This window comes from Lissotriton helveticus, chromosome 6, assembly GCF_964261635.1.
Source record: "Lissotriton helveticus chromosome 6, aLisHel1.1, whole genome shotgun sequence".
NCBI classification, from domain to species: Eukaryota; Metazoa; Chordata; class Amphibia; order Caudata; family Salamandridae; genus Lissotriton; species Lissotriton helveticus.
Genome location: NC_136067.1, coordinates 2049973725 through 2049997593, shown reverse-complemented (window position 1 = coordinate 2049997593; position 23869 = coordinate 2049973725). Strand labels below are relative to the sequence as shown.

The following is a 23869-nucleotide window of genomic DNA, read 5'->3' as shown; positions in this document are numbered from 1 at the left end:
CCCCCTCTGACGGGCAGGTCACTGGGGCGGGGACGGGCGTGGTTTCCATCTCGGGCTGCTCTGGGGTTGGCGGTGCAGCCCCTCTGTCCCTCCCCCTCTGGCTAATACTTCCGGGCCTGTGAGTCCCGCCTTCAGCTCTTCCTGACATTTCAGACCTCCCGAGGCTTCGCCGGGAGCAACGACGCTACCTGCTGTGGCGTAATTTTGTTTTTAAATTACTTTTAACACTGTACCTGCTTCTGTTGGGGCCGCGCTTAGACGCCGCGCACCCCTCGCCGCCACTTCGCCCCTTGCTCACGCTGCCAGAGCGCCCCACGCTGAGCGTTCTCCCCCCCCTCTGACGGGCAGGTCACTGGGGCGGGGACGGGCGTGGTTTCCATCTCGGGTTGCTCTGGGGTTGGCGGTGCAGCTCCTCTGTCCCTCCCTCCCCTGCCACGCCCCTACTGTTTCCTGTGGCCTATTTCAATGGCACTTCTATCCCGGCCGCGCAGCGGACGGGCGCGCCGCAGGCGCGCCGAAGTTGCGCCTAAGTTAAGCCCGTCTGCGCCCGTCCGCGACAGGCCGGGACCAAGGGCCACACACCCTGCCCCTTTGCTTACATAGTCCTCTGTGCAACTCCTTTCCTGTTCGACTGATGTGCCCCTTCCCCTTACGCAGCATCTCACTTCTTTAGGCATCTATGCTCCCCATCCTGGCCGCGCCGCTTCCCAGCAGCCGATTTCCTCCCTGCACTCCCAGGACCCCTTGCTTTCTACTGGTATTTCCTCCCCCTCCCATATGGCCTCTGCCTGTCTCCTCAACACTCGTTCGGCAGGCAAGCATCAACTGCAACTTTTCAATCTCCTTACCTCAGACTCTCCTGATATTCTGTTTTTAACAGAAACTTGGTTCTCTGAGGCCTCACTCCCTGATATCCTGGCCATCCTCCCTGAATCCTACTATGCCCTTCGGGCTGACGGCAGGATCGGAGGGGGTGTAGCCATGATTGTTTGGGCCAGTCTTCAATTCCAGCTCCTTTCCCAACCATCTATAGCTGGGGTGGATTTTTTGGTTGCCCGTTCCACTAATCTTCCCGTCCCTCTGACAGTTGTCCTTGTGTACCGCCCCCCTCTGAGTATGCCCTTATTTGTGGCCTCCCTGCAGGAACTCCTTGCTACACTTGTAGTCAATAACTCCTCGGTTCTCCTGCTGGGGGACTTCAACTATTGGCCGGGCGACCCCAGGGAGGATCTGGCCTCCAAGGACTTCACGGCTACCCTCCTGTGTCTCAACCTTCAGTCCCATGTTTCTGTTCCTACCCATAATCATGGCCACATATTGGACCAAGTCTGGTCATCTCAGGACATAGTTTCTCTCCCCTGCGTTCTTCCGTGCACATGGTCTGATCACTCTTATTTTCTTCTCTATTAATCTTGGTTCCCCCCACAAACTCCCTCGCCCCAGGAATATTCTTGCCCGCAGCTGGAACCGTGCGGACCTGCACTCTCTTTCTCTCTCCCTTGCATCTTCTCCCCCTGATCTTAATGGCCTTCCTCTTGATATCCAGGCTGCTGCAGTCAGCAACTGGCTATCTTCTTGTGACCAAGTTGCCCCTCTTAAGTTAGTCAAGGCTATTCGCCCACATGAGGCCCACAGATGGTTTAACTCTGACCTCAAGGCTCTTAAATTGGAACTCAGACGCTCTGAGCGTCTCTGGCGCCGCAATTACTGCCCCGACCTCAGGACTAAATATAAACGTCTGCTTAATGACTATAAGAAAGCCATCCTTGCGTCTAAGACCAAGTACTTTTCTGAGCAGGTCGCACTGTCTGCAAATAAATCCAAAGAGATTTTTTCTCTGGTCAACAACTTGGCCACCTCTGATCGTGTATGTCCCAAGCTCATCCCTTCCCAGGCCCTCTGCTCTTCCTTGAACGACTTCTTTATCGAGAAGATCGTTAAAATAAAATCTAACATTCCCACTACATCTTTTCCCTCCCCTTATCCGGCTCCTTCCGTGCCTAACTCCTCCTTCGATTCTTTCCTGCCTATTTCTTTAGACTCTTTTCTCGCTTTGCTCACTAAAACTAAGTCCGGCTCTCCAGCCGATTGCGCTCCTGCTCGCGTGCTGAGAACTCTCTTTACCTCTTGCCCTACTACTCCTCTTTCTCTTCTTAATGCTTCCCTCTCCTCTGGCTTGGTTCCTTCTTCATTTAAATCTACGATTGTTTTTCCGATTCTTAAAAAACCTGGTCTTGATTCTTCTCTTCTTTCTAATTTCAGACCTATTTCTCTTCTACCCTATCTTGCAAAAATTCTTGAAAGTCATGTCACCTCTTGTCTTTCCTCTTATATTGAGCAGAACCATCTCTTCGCCTCCCATCAAGCGGGCTTCCGCTCGGGCCACTCTACGGAGTCAGTGGTGCTTGCGGTTCTTGATGAGCTGAAAGCTAAGGCCGATACCAACTCTCCTCAAGCTCTGGTTCTCCTCGATCTGTCCGCTGCGTTCGACACGGTTGATCATACCATCTTACTTGACCGTGTCGACGCAGCGGGCATTCGGGGCATTGCTCTTTCCTGGATCACATCCTTTCTAACAGGACGCTCACAAGCCGTTCACTTTTCTGGCTTCTCTGCTCCCCCCCTTCCGGTGTCCTGTGGGGTTCCCCAAGGTTCCTCTCTATCTCCTCTTCTTTTTAATCTCTATATTCGCCCCCTCATTATTTCTCTTCTTGATCTGGGGGTCTCTGTGTATAATTACGCAGATGACCTCCAGCTCGTTTTTGACCTCTCTTCTTCTTCTCACTCCCTTTCATTTTTTCGTTCCACTTTGGTTTTTATTTCTGATTGGATGAGCGCCAATCATCTCAAGCTTAATCCTGACAAGACTGAGCTCGTCTTGACTGGTGGCTCATCCAGTCCATGGTCTTCCGCTTTTTGGCCCCCCATTCTTGGCCCCCCTCCTACCCCTGTTTCCTCTGTTAAAACGCTGGGCATCAAGGTCAGCCAGGACCTGTCGATGCATGCACAGGTTAGCTCTGTAGTGTCTTCCTGTTTCCTTTCCCTTCGTTTGATCCGTAAAATTTCCCGTTTTTTTTCACTGGAATCCCTTAAAATTATCATTTCGGCCCTCATCACCTCCCGCCTTGATTATGGAAACAGCTTGTTCGTGGGCATCCCCGCCTACGAAACCCGTCGTCTTCAAGCAATCCAGCATCAGGCTGCCCGTCTTATTTTTCATTTTCCCAAAACTCACCACATCACTCCTGTCCTTAAATCACTTCATTGGTTACCTGTCTTGCAGAGATCCCTATTTAAACTAGGGTGCCTAGTTTTTCGGGCTGTTGATCACTCTGCCCCGGCATTTATCAATACCTTGATTTCCACTCACACCCCTGCCCGCACCCTCTGCTCATCTACTTCCGCCCTCCTCACTGTTCCTCGTTTTCGTAAATCCCGCACCGGTGGTACAAGATTTTCTGTGATTGCCCCCCGGTTCTGGAACTCCCTCCCCCTATCTATGCGTTCAATCCCCATCTTCTCACACTTCCCTAAAGCGCTTAAAACCTTCTTGTTTGCCCAGGCCTACACGCGTTAATACTTCCTTGGCCCGTCTGTCTCTGTTGTTTAGAGCTCCCAGCGCCAGGAAGCCGCTTGGCCACAGTGCGCTCAATAAATACTTTATTCATTCATTCATTCAATGTGCATGCCCAAAAATAATGTAACCAGTTTTCTTGATACGTACTACTTCCTCTCTCATTGGCGCTGACCAACCTGGCTCCGTAAAGTGCCCTGCCACCTGCTCAGTCTGTCCTCCATTTACATAAACTGCTAATGAGTGATTTGATGAGCGGGTGTGTCTCTGTGGCTAATGCTGGTCTGTTACTTCCGACGGTGCTTCTGCAGTTGTGATCATTGCACGAGACACAGCTTTGTTACTTGAATTGCACTCTAAAAGTAAAACCTCAGAATGCACAAGATCATGTTTAAGGAATGTTGGGGCTCAGAAATAACCTCTTCCCTACTACATATGTTTGTGAAATCTTTGGCAGTAATGCAAAAGAAAATTAATAGGCCTCCTATATATACAAAACACTGGCAGTATACATTTCATATGATTCCAGTTTTTGACACCTCATTTGTATTCTCCTTAAAGCTATGTACTCGAGTAGCAAAATGTGCTTCACGTTGCTTCTTGTCACTTAACCAAGCATATCCCATGTATATTGGTCATCAACTATGTAGTTTTCCTGTGTGACCTGCAAATGTTTACATTCTCTCCCAAAAAATGCAACTCATCCAGTCCCATGTGCCTGAGGAATGGGATATTTTTCACTGTGCATATTAAACCCTTTTTACTGTGTTCTAAGCATCCACAGGCTGATCTGAGGCGGATTCGGTGACCTTAAATCTCTCCTGTTACTCTTTTATTTTCATCCCTGACCTGATCAGAGACTATTTCAGCCTTAGGCTAAATTGTGATATCAAGGATGAAAAGCACCCCCTGCTCCATTCTGGGTGATTTAACCATTCTCTAGTCAATGTTTAAACACATTTGTTGGAATATAAAGACACCAATATGCAGCACTTTATGCAGGGAACAACATTTTTACAGTGCAACCAAACTCAAATAGTGTAAATAATAAAGTGATTATTCCATAGCCTTTAATAGGCACTCCAATTGCCAAGACAGATTAGCTATGCCAATGATTGTTTGTCTTCTTTCTGTGTGATTAGCCTGTTGAGTGATCACTTTTTTCCTCATACGTTCTTCATAAATGTAACTTCATTGATTTAGCAGATTGAAGGCACTCTTTTTAAAAATGGGTCTAAAATTAAAAAAATACATTACATTTTCAAAGGCAGAGTTAGTTTTAACGTTTGAATCTCCTAAAAGAGAAGTTATTTCTCTTAAACGTGTTGAAGGATACCCGCAGTGAGGCAAAGATATTAGGTGTTCATGAACGCTGCAAAGTGCAGACAGTATTGTGGTTAAGAAACTTTTTGCCAACATGGCGGACACACCTTAGTGAGGCTTCCATAGCCCTACAAAATCCTTCATTAATCCTGCAACATCGGCTTGTATATTTGCATCCTAGACCTTCTACGGCACTTAGCGCTGTCCGCTGCCATCCGGACTTCTGTGTCCTGCTGCTTTCCAAGGGGTTGCAGCTTGGTAGAGGTAGAGTACCTGCTAGGTGTGTTGGAGGGGGGGCGCTCGTGTATGCTGCAGGGCTAAGTCTCGGTGTGGCTTGGGGGTGTGGTGACCTCCCCGGCAGTCGTCTCCTACTGTCTCATCGACTTGATTCAGCCGGAGTCATCGTCCTCACGGTGGCCCTGGGGCATTGGTGTGTGCCTGGGCACGCACCCAGAGACGATCCTGTATAAACTCCTACAGAATGGTCAAGGATAAACTGCCCAGCGCTAATTCAAAACAAAGCACAGTGGATAAATGCACCAGCGCCTTGGCCCAAACACTCGATCCTGGGGACCCAACAGCATCCAAGCCAGATAATGCAGCGTTGCTTACAGTGATCACGCAATCCAGAGACATGCTGGAGGCCAAGGTCGGCACTGTGGGCTCGGATGACATGCTACTCCGGAAGGACCGTCAGAACGCGGTACAGCCCGTTACTGAGTCGGAGTCTCGAGTTTTGACAGTGGAAGACACTGTAACCACTCTTCAAAAGAAAATATCCACTCTGGAGACACTCACCAAGGGCCTAGCGACGCACGTGGATAATGCGGAGGGACAAGCCCGCAGGAATAAACCTCGCTTTGTAGGATTTCCCAACAGCTGTAAAGGTAATAATATGGAGGACTTCCTTACCAAATGGCTCACAGACTGGCTTCCATCCAACTCAATGTCTCCATGGTCCATAATTGAACGTGTGCATCGGGCTCTACTGCAGAAACCATCACTCGGAGCTCTCTCTAGACTAGTGGTAGCTAGATTTCTCAATTATAAAGATAGGGATGTCATTCTACAACAGGCCAAGCTGAAGGAAACCCTCACTTACACCTCCCATCACATTATTATTTTCCCGGATTGCACCAAGTTGGTACAACATCGCCAACAGGAAGCTAAAGCCCGCCTGCAGGGCCTAAAGATTCAGTATTCCTTGCTTTTTCCGGCCTGTTTGAGGGTGTCCTATCAATCACAGACACACGTCTTTGAGACACCAGAGGAGGTGTTTAATTGGACAGATGAAGTTGGGAAACTCAAGGTTCACACTCCGCTCACGATCGACTCAGATTCTTTATCCAGGGCCCCAGCCATAATCTCCCCAAGCTGTATACAAATGAAGGTATTGGATCCTACTACTGACCAGCCTGGATCTCAACAATTGATAAACAGAACAAGGTGGCTGATCAGGATTATTTCAAGACAATTCGAGATCCACACAGCCAAAGCGTGCTGCGTAGCCAAAGGTTATATATTCCAAACAAATTTATTGTCATTTGAGATCAATTTGCATTAGTTCATCAAAAACATGGCATCAAAGGAACTTCCTATCAAAACAGTCAGTTCAAAAACATGCAGTTATATGTACAATATATACAAATATACAAACATTTGGGGTGAATACTCAAAATTTGACGACACCAACAACAAACTTGAAACAAATTACATAGCAAAATAATTACAACATGAACAGCCTTTACACGAAAGGCACCATTTACAAGTGGAAAAAACCAGTCCTATGACTAAAAAACCAGTGGACAGGCGGATCTGAAGATGGAATGGGTTAGCCTGCCTGTCTCACAGCACCTGTTATAGAGTATTTTTTAGATTGACAGCAAGGGCCCACAAAAGTGGTGTTAGTTAGTCCCTAGCTGCACCCTTCTTTCTTGACGCAGGCTGGGGGTCAACGCGTTTCGAACCGTGGTGAGTATAGGTTCTCCTCAGGACAGGGACTGGATAGAAGTTTATCCGGAAAAAGGAATTGAGGGGTGGTGTCAGGAAAAAATATATATATTGTTGTCAAACTGAGAGAACCCTCTCTATCTCTACACCCAAGGGTAAAAGAAATTTACCTTATCAGCCAGCACAAGGGCTGCACAGGGGAAAGTAGACTGAGCGTCGAGTGAGTATTCTGAAACGGAAAGAGTGTAGGGAGTCAGGAATAGTGGGTACATAAGTGACGTGCAAGCACAGACAGGCAGGTCTCCCCAAGGTCACTGACAAGCAACGTCGTCGTTCACACTCTAGAGATGATACAAAACACGCAACAAATCTCATATGCGCACGATGGGCCAGCCAGATCAAACAACATCCAAACCAACATCCGTAGAACTGTACATGGATAATTGATAAACTTGACGGCAAGAACACAAAGGCTGCCTTTGTACATACACTCCTTTGGTTTTACGATACTTTAATGTACAAGGCATGTTCATCTGGGAACTATTGGCAGGGAGTTGATCCTACCCCCCATTGGGTGTGAGATGCTCACAGTGCCGCGATAGATGCTTCAATGTTTGAGGTATTGGTGTGGGAGGGAGGGTTGGGGGTTAAGGGTTAGTTGTTTGTTTTCAGTGTCATAACCACTCACTTTATGCATAGTTCCCTGTTGGACCATGCCACTCATACGTCAGCTCACATCCACATGTCCTACCACCTAACATGCCATCAGCCATGATAGAATATATGGGGCGGGGGCTCCATGTTATTAGCTAGAATGTCCGTAGCCCTCTGGATCAGATCACACGGCTGCCGTACTTTGTCAAGCTAAACGCTACAAATCGGACATCCTGCTCTCACAAGAAACCAACCTGTTAGGCAATAAGATGCCGTGCTTGGCACGGTTTGTGTACACTCAGACCTTTCATTCTGGGTTTACTAGGGGCTCCTGCGGTGTGGCGAACCACATTCACCGTAGCGTTCCATATATTCATAAAAAGACATAATCAGATCGCCAGGGCAGATACATTGTAGTGTCAGGTACACTATACGGCGAATGCCTCATTTTCTGTAGCGTAAATGCCCCCCCACCCCAAGCCTGGAACCTTGTAGAGCCCTTGATGACACTCTGGACCGAGATCTCCTCAGGCCTAACAATAGCTGGGTGAGACTGGAATGATGTACTGTGCCCATTGAGAGATAGATGGTGCAGTACAGGGCGACCAGTCAACACATGGGAGCCTAGGCTACTGTCACTGATTCAGGGAATGGGATGGGTAGACACCTGGCAGATACTCCACCCAACAGATCACAAATTCACATATTTATCTGGCATTCACGAGTCCTTCTGTCGCCCCAATTACATTTTCATATCCGCACCCCATACTCACAGACTTAACGGTAGCTGAAATCCTGCCTCGAGGCCTCTCTGATCATTGTCCCGTATCGCTGCAGCTGCGTCTAGATCCCAGATGCTCTCCATTTCGCTGGCGGCTCTCGCCATGGCATTTGCAGGATGAGCAGTACAGACTACACATGCACACAGCCATTTAAGATTATTTCTCCCACAATACAGGCATGGTTGAATCTCCTGAAACTCTGTGGGAGGAGATGAAACCTACACTCAGGGGGCTAGATATTGTATTCTGCACTGCACGGCGTAAGCAACGCTGTGAGAAGCTGATACAGACAGAGGCCCAACTAATTGATCTGGAGCGCAGAAGTAGAGAGGAGGACGGGAGCGCGGCAGGCCGACAATTGCTTCCTGCACAACAGATGTACACCAGTGAATTGTTAGATGAGGCCAAAAGGTTATGGCTCACTACCCGCATTCGGATATAGCAGTGGGGCGATAAATCTAGTGTCCTGCCCCATCACCTCTGCCAACAGACTCTATATGCCCCTTTACCATCTCGGGTATACGCGACCCTGCCGGGTAGATACTCACGGACCCAGTACAAATTGCCGCAAGTTTTGCTGAATATTTCACAGACCTATATGTTCCTAGGCAGACCCTCCCGGCGGGCGTTATCCACAAGTTCCTGGCAGACTTACCTCCGCAGATCCTGTCTGACTCAGTGAGGGAGGGCCTAGACACCCCACTGACTATCAAGGAGGTCCTCAGTGCCTTGTCCGACATGCGCTCGGGTAAGGTGCCCGGCCCGAATTGCTAGCCCATGCGAATTTCACAAAAAGTTTCAATCTCAATTGACTGCTCCATATCTATCAGCATTTAACGCCGTGGTAGATGGGGGCACTTCCCACCAGACTGACGACACGCAGAAATAGTTGTCTTCTTAAAACCAGGTCGACCCCCCTGAACTCCAATCCTCATATCGCCCAATCTCTCTTCTTAATGTCGAGGCTAAACTCCTGGCTAAAGTAATTGCTAATCGGATTGTCCCACATATCACAGAGTTAATCCACCCTGACCAGGCTGGCTTTATGCCAGGTTGCGCAATTCTCAGACAGGAGGTCAAAGGGAAGTATGCGCTACGAAATAGTGATCTAGGCTATACTACTTCCATCAATTGTTACTCACACAAGATATAGGGTAGCAAGGTGCAACTAGGAAAAAGGCTGTGACAGGGAGGGGGCACAAAGCGTGTTTGGACGAAAACCCTCATTCACCCAAGGGTGAGATGCTTCATCATTGGGTTTCTCCAACACACTAGGACCGCAAGGTACCCAGTGTAAGCTACAACTTAGCCCGGAGGGAAGGAGCAGGAGTGTTTTATATAAAGCACGTATCGTTTCAATAACTCAAGAGTGACAGTGAGGGGCAGATTGCGACAAAAAAGTGTGTGTATTAAAACTATCTCTGTAAGGACAACAACTTTAATCTTACGTCCTACGGGGTAGGGGAAAAAAGCAATGTGATACACGGTTATGGATGCGTTCCCTGTAATGTGGTCAACATGTTTCTGCCTTAAATGACATTTACGTTTGAGGCATTCATCAGGACCAAGATCTTATGTCACTCTGCTAGAACCTGTCACTTACCTCTTTGCACTCCTCGGTCAACTGAATATTGCATTGTCTCTTTAGTTATATCCACCTCCTCTAAACCAACATTACCACTTCTGTCCGCGTAGCAGACTAGACCTCGCATACCTTCTCCATTGGGCGGGGAACCCAACAGAGATGCCCCCATCCCCCTACCTTTTCTCACTCGCCATGATGCTGCTCATGGCTTGAGTGAGGATCAATGCTCAGGTCCGTGTTTTGAGTGGTCATGAGAGGTCTCGGACCGCATAGCTCTTTATGCGGACGATGTTTTGTTCTTCTTTACACATCCCAATAGAAGTCAGCACAAGTAGCTCTACGAACCTGTTTCCAATCTACATATTGCAGAGGTATCGCGACTCCAGATGTTCAGGTATACCATGCCACTTTGCATCTTCTCATCCTTAATGATTGGTGGAACGGGGACAGATGTGATCCAGCATACACAGTCGAACATTGGTTAATGGACCCTACGTCACTACATATGATCCTATATTCGGGCCCCACACTTCAAACGTTACCGTCCGCGACCTGGATGGTATTTGTTACTTTGAGGCAAGTGCTGCGCAGAATGGGGTGGTGGGGTAGATTGAAGAAAGAAGCCCTTCTTTGGTATAATGGCCTATTACCACAGTTGTCTATGTTGTTCGGATTCCGGGGCTGGGAGGCCATTGGTATCCCTACAATCGGGGCGGTATTACATGGTCGGACCTTAAAGTCCTTCCAGGAGCTCCAAACAGACAATGACTTGCCCGCTTGCAGTTTTACAGGTACCTCTGATTCCGCCATGCATTCTCCTCCTACATAGATCGGCAAGAAGACATACCCAACTTTAATCCCATCGAGGCCAAAGTCTTTATGGGGGAATTGGGTGACCACAAAATAACCACAGATAAACCATACACATGACTAATTGCCCCACTACACTGAATACAGCACAGGACGCCTGGCAAGCAGATCATGGCACCATAGATGAGGATGTTTGGGCCGAGGCGCTGGAGTCCCCTCGCGGCCCGGCTATCGCGACACTCCTCCGACTTATACAATTTAAATATCTCTACCGGGTCTATTTTACTAGACATAGGCTTTTGGGGGGCGGGTCTGATCGCCGCCCCTCTCTGTTTGCGTTTTAGGGTAGCAGAGGGTACTCTCATACACACCGTGTGGCAATGCGTGGCATTATCAAGGTTTTGGCGGGGAGTGATCACTTGCCTCTCGGAAGTATTGGGATGAGACATTCCATATTCACCACAACTGGCCATGCTACTTATTGCAGAAGGAGTAGAGGGCAATAGGTACAAGTGCCATTTCCTATTTCTTGGCCTTACACTGGCAAAGCGTGATATTGTCAGGGCATGGAAGGATACATCCCGTCGTCTGTGGGGGTCTGGAAGAGGGGTCTTAATTTCTCTATGGAACTGGAGATAGAATATTCAAAGCGAGAGCGTGCCCCCAGAAGCATCCTAAAATATGGGAGAGGTGGGCGGACTACCGGGGACTTTAGTTGGAGCCCATTCCCCCTGCATCCATGGCGGGGGAATTTGTGTGATGACAGGATACTGAGAGATAGATTGGACTGCAACTATGCAATTATTCGACCCAGATGGCTGGGAACCGTGTGTTTAAGACTATATATTGGGAATATGGCACTGCTGTTTACTGTTTGTGTTTCTGCTCAGATATTCTTAACCTCTAAACTGTATTATTTTGTTACTGTAAAAGTTGACCTCAATACTACTACTATGTCTGTTGTAAGATTGGTAACCCTGGATTTACCAGGGACGATTTGGCTATCGACAATAAAATTTTGTTGTGAAAAAAGAATAAAAAAACACTTTTCCTTGTGAACCAGTGCTACACCAAAGTCGTTATACTCACACTGAAACCTCAATTTAAGCCTTATATCAAGTCTAAGCCTGGACACTAACCCTGTTCCCAACTCTAGACCTGACGCAAAGTCTAATGCTAATTATTGTTAAAAGCGATATTAAATGGTCAAATAAGGCAAGGTGGATAATGAAATCAACCCCAGTCCTGTAACCTAACCTGAAAACTTACTGTCACCCTAAGTCCTGGGCTAAGCCTAGTGCTATGCTTTGTTTCAGTTTTCACAAGTACAGTACTTAAAACAAGATTTTACATGTTTCCAACATTAAATATTTCAAATGTAAAGTATTGCCGCTTCAATTGATTTTAATAATAAATCTCTAATCAGTTTGAACAGTGTGGCATCCATGCGATCATACATTATTGTTCACCATTTATGACTGGTGTGCATTGAACAGTTTCCCATCCCTTGCAGCCTAAAAGTCAAATCCGTATGGCAGATGAGGGACAGTTCATTTGAGAAGCTTAGTTTATTGGTGTTGAAGGGTTGGCATCTTTCTTCCGTGTCTCTAAGATGTACTGTAGATGTGCATTTGGGTAATGACCGCCTTAGTGGGCCATGCTGTTCGCGTTTCCTATTGCGGTGGCCAGACTTATGTTCATTTGTCTGTCCCCGTTGATTTTTTAGGTCGCGCATGCGCTGCATAGCAAAGAGACCTCTTGAGATCGATGCAGCTTTCCAGGCAAAAACGTGCACGTGTTGCATTGCTTTCAATTCAGCGCATGCATGTTTTAGCGATTTCCTTGCGGGAGCGCGCAGCGCCATTTAGTTGCACGCTCCCGCAAGGGAAACGCTGCCTGCTCTCGGCCGCACCCCTCACACGCGCTTGTGCCCAATGCTTGTGTTTGTAAGCATTGGCCGAGGGCACACAAATCCCGCTTCTCCCCCTCCCCACCTCGCGCGCTGCCAATGCTTGTTAACCTAGCATCAGCTAGCCATACCCTAGCACTGGCAAGACGTTTAGCGCTGGGGCACGGCGCATCCAAACTCCCCCCTCCTGAGACACCACTGAAGCATCCACTTATGCACTCACTGGTGTCTGCCTGCCAGAGTCTGCACTTCTGATTTTGAAGGAGTCCCGGCTGCCAGTCGCAGGGCTTCACACTTGTGTTTTACGAGCCCAGCAGGGCATCTGTGACCCGAGCACTCATAAAATGTGCAAAACAATGCCCCTTCGATGGTGAATGGGCTCCGCGAACTCGCCAGCAGCGTCGATGCCGGGGCTATTTCTGCTGCGTCACACCCTAGCGGCCGAACCCGAGGCCGTGCACACTGCCCCTGATCCCCAGTAATCCCACCCTTTGATTAGACGCGCACACTGCCCCTGATCCCCGGTAATCCCACCCTTTGATTCGACCATGGGCCCGCCGTGCCATCTGCCACTGGGCGCTGGGCACGCACCACCGGCTCCGGATTTATCCTACGTAGGCCGAAATCCTCCAGGTTTAGGGACAGTAATTCTCCCAGCTGTGATCAGATGCCCGCTACGTGCCGAGGGGCCACCACTGGACGCTGTCTGGGCACCGCGGCAACCATGGCTCTGCCAGGGAGGCGCTGCCGAAGTTTCCGCTCTAGCAGCTCACTCTACTCTCGGTAGGTGCTGTAAGGAACTTGGCTAGTTTTCCAACTAGTGTCCGCTTTAAGGTGTTTCCTGCAGGGCACCTTTGTTTTCTTTGCTCTGCTCGGCCAATGGGTTTAACTACCTTGCAGTTGTTGTTACAGGTCCAGCGCACTGTTTTCACACCCCACAGCAAAAGCACTGTTCCGAAAACTACTCCCCCGATGGCCCTGAAGGCATGGTTGGCCCCCAGTATGTTGTGTTCCCCACTCAGATTTAACCAACACACAATAGTGTTAATATTCCTTTTATTTTTGTGAATAACCGCTGTATCATGATGTTGAGCGTTGTTACTTGTTTATAATCCAGCATAGACACGCTTGCTTTGTAATGCACTCATATGTATAAACAACGTTTCTTTGGTGGGTGACCGTTGTTTATGCTGAAAAACACATTCAGAACTAATTGTCCGTGGTATCACTGGCTCTACTCTTCCTTGGTTTATATAGTACAAAGTTGTGGATTGAGCAAACGCTGTCCAGCGGGATTAAGCTGACAGCTCTGCTGTCTGCCTTAAGGCATCATGAAGTTGCAGTGTGAGCTGGAGGTCATTAACCTTATGTTGCCCACCTTCAACATTAGAAATGGAGGCATAGGCACTGTCCATCTGCAGACAGCATCTCCAGAACAAGTCCGCGGCCAGGTTATGTTCCTGTCTACTCTGTGAGCTACACACATAAGGATAAGGCGGGGTCCACGTAGAAAGTACAGGCTCGCTCCAAGGGGATTGGGTCTGCTGCTGCACGTGCGGGCTGTGAGGGGGGCAACCCAGCAGAGACATTGCATACGTTTACCAAAAAAAAACAAAAAAAACTTGACGTCCGAAACTAGCACCTCTCCGTACACAGGTGAAAAAAGTCACCCTTCATTTATAAAACTTAAGCTCACTGATTACCATGGTTGCCACTTGAGCATGAGAAATATTAGACCATATCTTGTCAGTAGGAATATGTTTCATGAATAAATCTGGTTTTGTAAGCTTTGTGCTCTAGGACGCACTTTAGATTTAGTGTAAACTTGAATCAGCATAGCTGCTAAGTTTGGGTTTGCTTTTGTGTGACACTTCTTTGTTTTCGGTACAATTGTGCTTGACGATGTGAGACTTTACTGAGAGCAAAACAGTTCATCTCCTTGTAATTAGATATATTTCCAGTCGGGGTCCATGCAGGTAACAGCCGTGGGGCGGTGGGGCCGCATGGGGGGGATTTAGAGGGACGATACAGAAAGAAAATTAATTATTTATCTAATTTTCGCTCACCAGTGTGTGGGTGTGCATGTTCAATGCTAGCCTAAGGGGCAGATGGGGTGTGTCCTCTCAGTCCTGTGTGTGGGTATGCATGTCCAGAGCTAGTCTAAGGTGTAGTGGTGGTGTGACCTCTCAGTCCTATGTGGGTGTGCATGTTCAGTGCTAGCCTAAGGGGCAGATGGGGTGTGTCCTCTCAGTCCTGTGTGTGGGTGTGCATGTCCAGAGCTAGTCTAAGGTGCAGTGGTGGTGTGTCCTCTCTATCCTGTGTGTGGGTATGCATGTCTAGAGCTAGTCTAAGGTGCAGTGGTGGTGTGACCTCTCAGCCCTGTGTGTGGGTGTGCATGTCCAGAGCTAATCTAAGGTGCAGTGGTGGTCTGACCTCTCTGTCTTGTGTGGGTGTGCACGTTCAGTGCTAGTCTAAGGTGCAGTGGTGGTGTGTCTTCTCTGTCCTATGTGTGGGTGTGCATGTTCTGTGCTAGTCTAAGGTGCAGTGGTGGTGTGTCTTCTCAGTCCTGTGTGTGGGTGTGCATTTTCAGTGCTAGCCTAAGGAGCAGATGGGGTGTGCCATCTGTCCTGTGTGTGGGTATGCATGTCCAGAGCTAGTCTAAGGTGCTGTGGTGGTATGACCTCTCAGCCCTGTGAGTGGGTGTGCATGTTCAATGCTAGGCTAAGGGGCAGTAGGGGTGTGTCCTCCTAGTCCTGTGTGTGGGTGTGCATGTCCAGAGCTAGTCTAAGGTGCAGTGGTGGTGTGACCTCTCAGCCCTGTGTGTGGGTGTGCATGTCCAGAGCTAGTCTAAGGTGCAGTGGAGGGGGGGTCTTCTCTGTCCTGTGTGTGGGTGTGCATGTTCAGTGCCAGCCTATGGTGCAGTGGTGGTGTGTCTTCTCTGTCCTGTGTGTGGGTGTGCATGTTCAGTGCTAGTCTAAGGTGCAGATGGGGGGGTGTCCTCTCAGTCCTGTGTGTGGGTGTGCATGTCCAGAGCTAGTCTAAGGTGCAGTGGTGGTGTGTCATCTCTCAGTCCTGTGTACGTTCAGTGCTAGTCTAAGGTGGAGTGGTGGTGTGTCTTCTCTGTCCTGTGTGTGGGTGTGCATGTTCAGTGCTGGTCGAAGGTGCAGTGGTGGTGTGTCTTCTCTGTCCTGTGTGTGAGTGTGCATGTTCAGTGCTAGCCTGGGAGGCAGTGGGGGGTGTGCTCTTAGTCCTGTGTGTAGGTACGTACGTTCAGTACTAACGTGGGGCAGTAAGGGTGTGCTCTCTCTGTCCTGTGTGTGTTAGACCTGGCACCATTGGCGTGGGTCTCCCTTCCATTTTTGCTGTTGCCTCATGTATTTTTGCTGGTGTTAGATGCTTTGGCACTGTGCCACTGCTGTCCAGTGCCACAGTGCGAGTGCTCCCAATTGTAAATTGGTTTATTGATTAGTGATTCCATGATTGGATGTTTGGTTTACTTGTCAGACCCTAGTACAGTGCACTGAGTGTCCCCGGGGCGTGTAATCCAAATGCTGCTGGTGGGCCTGGAGCACTGTTTGTGCCACCCACAGAAGCTGCCTTGTAAAATGTGTCTAAGGTCTGCCATTGCAGAGCCTGTTTGCAGTCTGGTACGGTCATGCTGACTGGGCAAGTGCACCCAATTGCCAGTCCCTAAACCTTCCATTTTCTTCATATCAGTCACCCCTATGGTAGGCCCAAGGACAGGGTGCATTGTAAGTATAAGGTAGGACAAGCCCTGATGTGTGTGGCATGTCCTACTAGTGAATTACAGCCATTTTCGTTTTTCACTATTGCAAGGCTACCTGTTCTCCATACGCCAGAATGGGCTGTTAGAATTGTTGCATCTTATAATCCTAACAGACTCAGAGAACATGGTAAAAATTCGAGTTGAGTATGCCAGAATTCAGAATCATAAAATACATCTTTTAGTAAAGTTTATTTTAATATTCTGTGTTTGCAAATACCACTTTCAGAAAGTAGGTATTTGCTTGTCTAACCATTGAAACTTGCCTCTGCTAGGTTGTGTATTTCTTGGTCTGGTTTTGGGAGTGACAGGGCTGGGGGATTCCAAGAGACAGGCTGAGTCACTCAGTGGTGAATAGGGAGATCTGCATCTAAATGGGAGGGAGGAGTTGCATCTGAACCTTGAATAGGGCTGTGCCTGCCTTCCACAATGCTGGCTCCACCCACTGGGGAGCGGCTAATGTCTCTGCCCTGCACACTGAAAGAAGAGAAGGAGTCCTGTCAACAAAGTGCTCCATGACTGTACTTGCCTTCCACAATGCTGGCTCCACCTCCTGTGGGGCATCTGATGTTTCTGCCCAGCAATGTGAAAGGAAAGGAGAAGTCTGGTAAACAAAGTGCTCAGGAACTGGTTTGGACTAGGCAAAGGCCCCTCTCCCCTCAGAGAACAAAGGATATTGGGTATAAATATTGGGACCCTGATCCCAATAAATTAGACCACTTTTGGACTACAAGATGAAATGTTTACTGAGGAGAGGAACCTGAAGAAACTGAGGAGAGACTATTCCCAAGCTGAAGTGCTGGGTGGGGGATTGGCCGGCAGTGGTTGCCTTACTTCCAAAGGAAGGAGAAAGTAACTTTGTGTACTTTGCTTTCAACTTGTGAAGGATCTCCAAAGGCTTGGAAAAGAGCTTGCCTCCTGCTGAAGTCTCAGGGACAGCGGACTTCAACCCCCTGCTCCTCAGAGTTCTTGTGGAAGTGCCTGCTGCTGTTTTTTGGCCTTCTAAGGAACTGCGTGTCACAAGGAGCTGGAAGCGCGACTCAAGGAGAAGAAGCGTGTCGCTGTGCCTGCAGTCGCAACTCCGACGGAGGGTGGCGCCACTGGAACTGTCTCACTGCACCGCATCGGAGAGAAGCGTGCCGCAACGAAGAGGAAGCGTGTCACCGTCGCTGCTACTGTAGTCACAACTCCGAAGGAGGGTGTCGCCGCTGGAGCTGTCGCTCTGCACCGCATCAGGAGAGGAATCTCGCAACGAGGTCGGAGCGTGTCGCCGTCGCTGTGCCTGCCGTCGCAAATCCGAAGGAGGGTGTCGTCGCTGGAACTGTTGCACTGCACCGCATCGAAGAAGAGCACCTCGCATCCCCGAGAAGCGCGCCACCGTCGGAGCTGCTGCCGTCGCATCATGGATGTCACCGCTGTAGTTGTCGCATCGTGCGGAAGCTTCACGCATCGTGGGAGAAGAGTGTCGCCGCTGAAGCTGCTGCCGTCGCATCGCGGAACAAGAGTGTCGCCGCTGCAGTCCACGCATCGAACCGAGAACTTCTCGCATCCCTGTAAAGCGTGCCACGTCTGGAAGATCTTCACTTCTTTATTTCTTTGCACCTGAGCTTTGCCTCATTTCCATCGCTGCGACATTGCTTGTCGTGGAAGCGCAACGCAACCTAAGGTACATTAACGCAGTGTCGCATCTAAGAACTGAACTGAACTAAGCTTAAATCTACCATCTTAAAGTAATAGTATTTTTGTCGTTTGTGGTCTGTGGTGTCCAGCTGTAGTGTTGTCACTGGGTTTACTGTATGTGGTCACAAATGCTTAACACACAACGTCTCTGAGATAAGCCCTGACTGCTCGTGCCAAGCTACCAAGGGGGTGAGCAGGGTTTTTTTAAAGAGTACAATCCCTCTTATCCTGACTAGAGGCGAGGGTCCCTATTTGTCACAAGTACCTACCTGTGCCAACTAGAGACCCCCAAATCTAACATTGGTGGTCAGCGGAAGGGATTCTGGATTTGCATTTGTGACTCATGTACAGTGATTGGTGAACACTACTTAGTGAGTGCAGACCATAACGATACCACATACTTTTTGGTAGATTCCTTTTTGGTAGATTCCTTTTTGGATTGTTACTCTATTTTTGAAAGTTGCCTAATTCAGTGGAGAGAGCAGAATCCATAGTCTCTATTGGTTGTGAATGGGAAAAAGAGAGGCTAGAAAGCTACAAAGTAAAGCACCTGAAGTATTTTTGCAAGAAAGTCAAGGTTTCCACTGTTGGGTGCACCAAGAAAGAAGAATTCTACAAGGCACTGAGGGCCTGGGTAGAAGCAAGGAAAACACCTGAGATTGAGGAGGATGACCATGCAGAAGTACAACAGGAAGAGCCATTGGGCTCAGGAGGAAGGAAGGCACCTTCCCCCGCATGTAGCATTGGTTCTGGTAAAAGTCTGTCTCCAGAGGAGTTGGAGGACAGAGAGAGAAATAGAAGGCATGAAATGGAGCTGACAAAACTGAAGTTAAGTGGGCAGTTAGAATTTGAAATGCAAACCAGGAGGTTATCCCTGGAGGAAAAGAAAATGCAGTTTGACCATGAGAAGGTTTTGAGGGCGTTGGATTTAAAAGCTAAACGTTTGAATAGTACTCCCTCTGGTGGCAGTGTACCGTCAGAACATGTAGAAAGTAGAGTGTATATTCACAAGGATGTGGTGAAGGAGTTTTACAAAAAATATGATATTGGTCAGTAGTTCAGAGCCTATGAGGTAGCCATGTCTTCCCACCGGGTCCCTGAGAGAGATTGGGGAGCGGGGTTGTGGGGAAGGTTCCTTAGTGAGGGGCAGGACGCATTGTTAGACTTGCTTTCTGAAGTCCACAATTCATACAGCCAAATGAAAGATGCATTGATGTCTAGATATGGTTTGACCCCTGAACTCTATAGACAGGTTCAGGAAATGCAAAAAGTTAGAAAACAATACTTGGGTTGAATATGTCACTTTCTTTTGCAGAGCATTGGATGGTTGGGTAAAGGGCAGCAAGGTTAATGATTTTCAAGGTCTCTTTGATTTGATTGCATGGGAGCACTTGTCTGATAATTGTTTTCCAGAGCTGCGCCAGCATCTGATAGATAGCAAGCTGACTAACCCTAGGAAGCTTACTAAGGAGGCGGACCGCTGGGTGAGCACCCGGTTCCACAAGGGTCAGCCAAAGGTGGGCAGGGTCCCCAGCAGAAGAGATGGGGGGACAAGGGTAAACAGAAGGAGTTCCGCAAAGGGCCCTAAAGTAGTCACCAAGGGAACCAAGGGAAGGGTTCCCAGCCTTCCCCTGAAAGAAAGCAGAGGGCACCGACAGGTAGTCCTGTTCTCCAGGGGCCCCTGAAATGTGACAAGTGTGGTGACCTGGGTCATAAGACGAATGATACCAGGTGCCGCCTGTTTGGTAAACAAGCACCCACTGGTGCCCCGCCCCGGCAGATGGCTAGTGTAGCCTTGGGGGAGGTGATTGAAGTCCAAGGTGGGTGGGGTCCCGCACAGATTACCCTAGTCTCTTTAGGAGACTGTGAGATGGTCTCAGAAGCTCAGCTGCACAGGAACACTAAGAAATAAGGGCAGCGAGTGACCGTCAATGGCCAAAATGTGGAGGCTCTTAGAGACACAGGAGCCAGTGTGACAGGTGTCACCTGGTGTCTCAAGAGCAGATTGTCCCTCATGCATTTTGCTGAGTTGTTAACGCCGACAACACAGAGTCATTGTACAATGGCTCAGGTTCCCTTTGAGTGGGGGGGGGGGTTGTCTCTGGTACTCTTCAGGTAGCTGTGAGGCCCGCCATGCCTGTTGACTGTTGGGGGAACGATTTGGAGAGCTCCCCTTGGGAAAAGGTGGAGAAAACAGCTCACTTGAAGATGGTTGGACTGCCTGACTGGGCGTGCGTGACCACCCGGTTAATGTTAGCCAGTAGGGGTTGTCAAGAGGACCTGGAGCCTGAGAGGGAGGCCCAGGAACCTGCCTTAGAAGTGGCGAGGGCCGTGGGAATCCGGCCCCCGAAGTTCCCACGGCCCAGGAGGAGGTAGACCCTGAGGGGGATGCCCTGGCGCCTACCGGGGAACAGATAGCTGAACTGGGGGATCTGCCTGAGCTGACCCATTGGCAGCAAGAAGGATGCCCCTCCAGGGAAGACTTCTGCAAGGAGCAGAGAGAGTGCCCTTCTCTTGTGGGCTTGCGGCAACAGGTTGCAAACCAGGCAGAAGGTGATCAGTCAGGGTCACACTTGATTTACTGGGAGAATAGTCTCCTATATAGTGAGCCTAAGGTTGCTGAACCTGGGTCAGCCCGTGTCCTGGTGGTACCCCAGAAGTTCAAAACCTTCCTACTGGGGCTGGCTCATGACGTGCCATTAGCAGGACATTTGGGGCAGGACAAGACCTTTGAAAGGCTTGTCCCCCACTTTCATTGGCCCCAGATGCGCAAGAGTTCGGACACTCATTGCAGGACGTGTCAGACTTGCCAGGCAAGTGGGAAGAGTGGAAGGAAGCACAGGGTACCTCTCCAGCCCTTCCCTGTGGTCAGTACCCCCTTTGAGCGGGTGGGGATTGACATTGTGGGGCCACTGGACCCCAAGACAGCCATGGGCAACAGGTTCATCCTGGTCTTGGTGGACCATGCCACCCGGTACCCGGAAGCCATACCTCTAAGGACAGTGACGGCCCCCGTGGTGGGACGGGCACTGATGGGAATTTTCTCCCGAGTAGGATTCCCTCGCGAGGTAGTGTCTGACCGGGGGACCAACTTCATTTCCAAGTATATGAAGTCCCTGTGGCAGGAGAGTGGTGTGACTTACAAGTTCACCACTCCTTACCACCCGCAATGAAATGGGTTGGTTGAAAGGTTCAACCGGACCCTAAAAGGCATGATAACGGGTCTTGAGGAACCCATGAGGCGTAAGTGGGACGTCCTCTTACCATGCCTGCTGTTTGCATACCGGGAGGTGCCACAGAAATCTCTAGGGTTCAGTCCCTTTGAGCTTCTCTTGTTGTATAGCATTTTAGGACCCTAGTGTAATTTTCCCGATTCATGCTCTTATATAGGTACAAATCACTTTGCCCTTATATAGGCATCATAACCATATTTAGACATAGCCCATGCAGTCCAAATACAGGCATCAATACTTCCACTAGTTCCGAAAAGCCACAACGATTTCTTGGAAAACTCGGTTTCAGCAGTCAGGGACTTCCCCTTGCCCGAATATTGATTTATCCAAGAACTCATAGAGTTTTCAAAGAATGCCATTCCTTTGGAGTTCTTTGCTGACGTTATTATGTCAAACTTTACGTCAAACTCGGCACCTTCAAGGTATAATTATGCCCACACTTGCCCTAGCAAACACACAGTGGTTTGGAGCAGTTTGACTATCTACTTCCCTGACGCAGCTCGCTACAGCAAGTGCCGAAGGATGCTGACCCTCCAGCTGACGCACTTGACGAGAAATCCAGCTCCACTGTTTCCAAGCTCCCGTTGCGGGGTGTTGGGAAATCGAGTCCCGAGACAGAGAGATGCCAGACCTCCTTCATTCTAAACCAAGGTACGGAGCTGATTAGACCCTAAAAGAAATCTTGGATAGATTCTTCGCAAAAAATACTAAACCTATGCTACACCACACTTACTTCTTCCCTCGTACTAGACTTAGGTTAGGTCACTTTTGGACTACAAGAAGAAACCTTTACTGAGGAGAGGAACCTGAAGAAACTATTCCCAAGCTGTAGTGCTGCTTGGGGGGATTGGCCTGCAGTGGTTTCCTTACTGCCTAAGGAAGGAGAAAGGAACTTTGTGTACTTTGCTTTCAACATGTGAAGGATCTCCAAGGGCTTGGAAAAGAGCTTGCCTTCTGCTAAAGTCTCAGGGACAACGGACTTCAACCCCCAGCTCCCCAGAGTTCTTGTGGAAGTGCCTGCTGCTGTTTTTGGCCTTCTGAGGAACTGTGTGTCGCAAGGAGCTGAAAGCGCAACTCAACGAGAAGAAGCGTGTTGCTGTGCCTGCCATCGCAACTCCGACGGAGGGTGTCGCCGCTGGAATTGTCTCACTGCACCGCATCGGAGAGAAGCGTGCCGCAACGAAGAGGAAGCGTGTTGCCGTCGCGCCTACTGCCGTTGCAACTCCGAAGGAGGGTGTCGCCGCTGGAGCTGTTGCACTGCACCGCATTTGGAGAAGAATCTCGCAACAAGGTCAGAGCGTGTCGGCGTCACTGTGCCTGCTGTCGCAACTCCGAAGGAGGGTATCGCCGCTGGGACTGTCGCATTGCACTGCATCGAAGAGCACCTCACATCCCCGAGAAGCGCGCCGACGTCGGAGCTGCTGCCGTCGCATCTTGGATGTCGCCTCGTTAGTTGTCGCATCGTGCGGAAGCTTCACACATCGTGGGAGAAGTGTCACCGCTGGAGCTGCTGCCATCGCAACGCGGAACAAGGGTGTCACCGCTGCAGTCCACGCAGCGAACCGAGAACGTCTCGCATCCCCGAGAGGCGTGCCACGTCTGGAAGATCTTCATGTCTTTATTTCTTTGCACCTGAACTTTGCTGCATTTCCATCGCTGCGACATTGCTTGTCGTGGAAGCGCAACGCAACCTAAGGTACATTGACGCAGAGTGTCGCATCTAAGAACTGAACTAAGCTTAAATCTACCATCTTAAAGTAATAGTATTGTGTATTTTTGTCATTTATGGTCTTGTGGTAACTGTATATAAAGTATACTTATTTTTGATATAAAACCTGTGTGGTGTCCATCTGTAGTGTTGTTACTGAGTTACTGTATGTGATCACAGATGCTTAACACACAACGCCTCTGAGATAAGCCTTGACTGCTCGTGCCAAGCTACCAAGGGGTTGAGCAGAGGTTATTTTAGTAGTGTAATCCCCCTTATCCTGACTAGAGGCATGGGTCCCTATTTGTCACAAGTACCTACCTGTGCTAGTCTAAGGGGCAGTAGGGGTGTGTCCTCTCAGTCTTGTGTGTGGGTGTGCATGTTCAGTGCTAGCCTAAGGGGCAGTAGCTGTGTCCTCTCAGTCCTGTGTGTGCGTGCGCACGTTCAGTGTCACCCTCAGTACTGTGTGCGTGCCCGTGTTCAGTGCTATTCTAGGGGTATTAGAGCTATGTCCTTTTAGCCTGTGTGCTGGTGCGTACGTTCAGTGCTCGAATTAGGGGTGTGTCATCTCAGTACGTTAGGTCGTGCCGTTCGTGCTGATTTTTCAGCACCAGCGGTTTGTCCCATCCGCACCGCTAGAGGGCGCTGTTTTTTCTGCCCCACGAGTAGATGTCCTACTCGATCGGCAGCAGCTTCCTCAATGCGAACAGAAGGTTTCTCAGCACGAGCAGTAATGGCAATCCGTGACCTCGTGCTTTGATAAATCTCGCCAGAATGTGGCCTGGGGTAAGATTTTCCCTGCTCGCCAACTTAACATTGATGAACGAATAAAAAACACCACTCTGCTATGCGGACTGGAGTTTTTCAGAACTCATCG

At 49.2% G+C, this 23869-nt stretch overlaps 1 protein-coding gene across 2 annotated transcripts in view; it reads left to right on the top strand.

The window, feature by feature from the left end:
* The window catches only part of GTF3C2 (general transcription factor IIIC subunit 2), a 718613-nt gene that overhangs the window by 691088 nt on the left and 3656 nt on the right, over positions 1 to 23869 (top strand). The window lies entirely within an intron of this gene.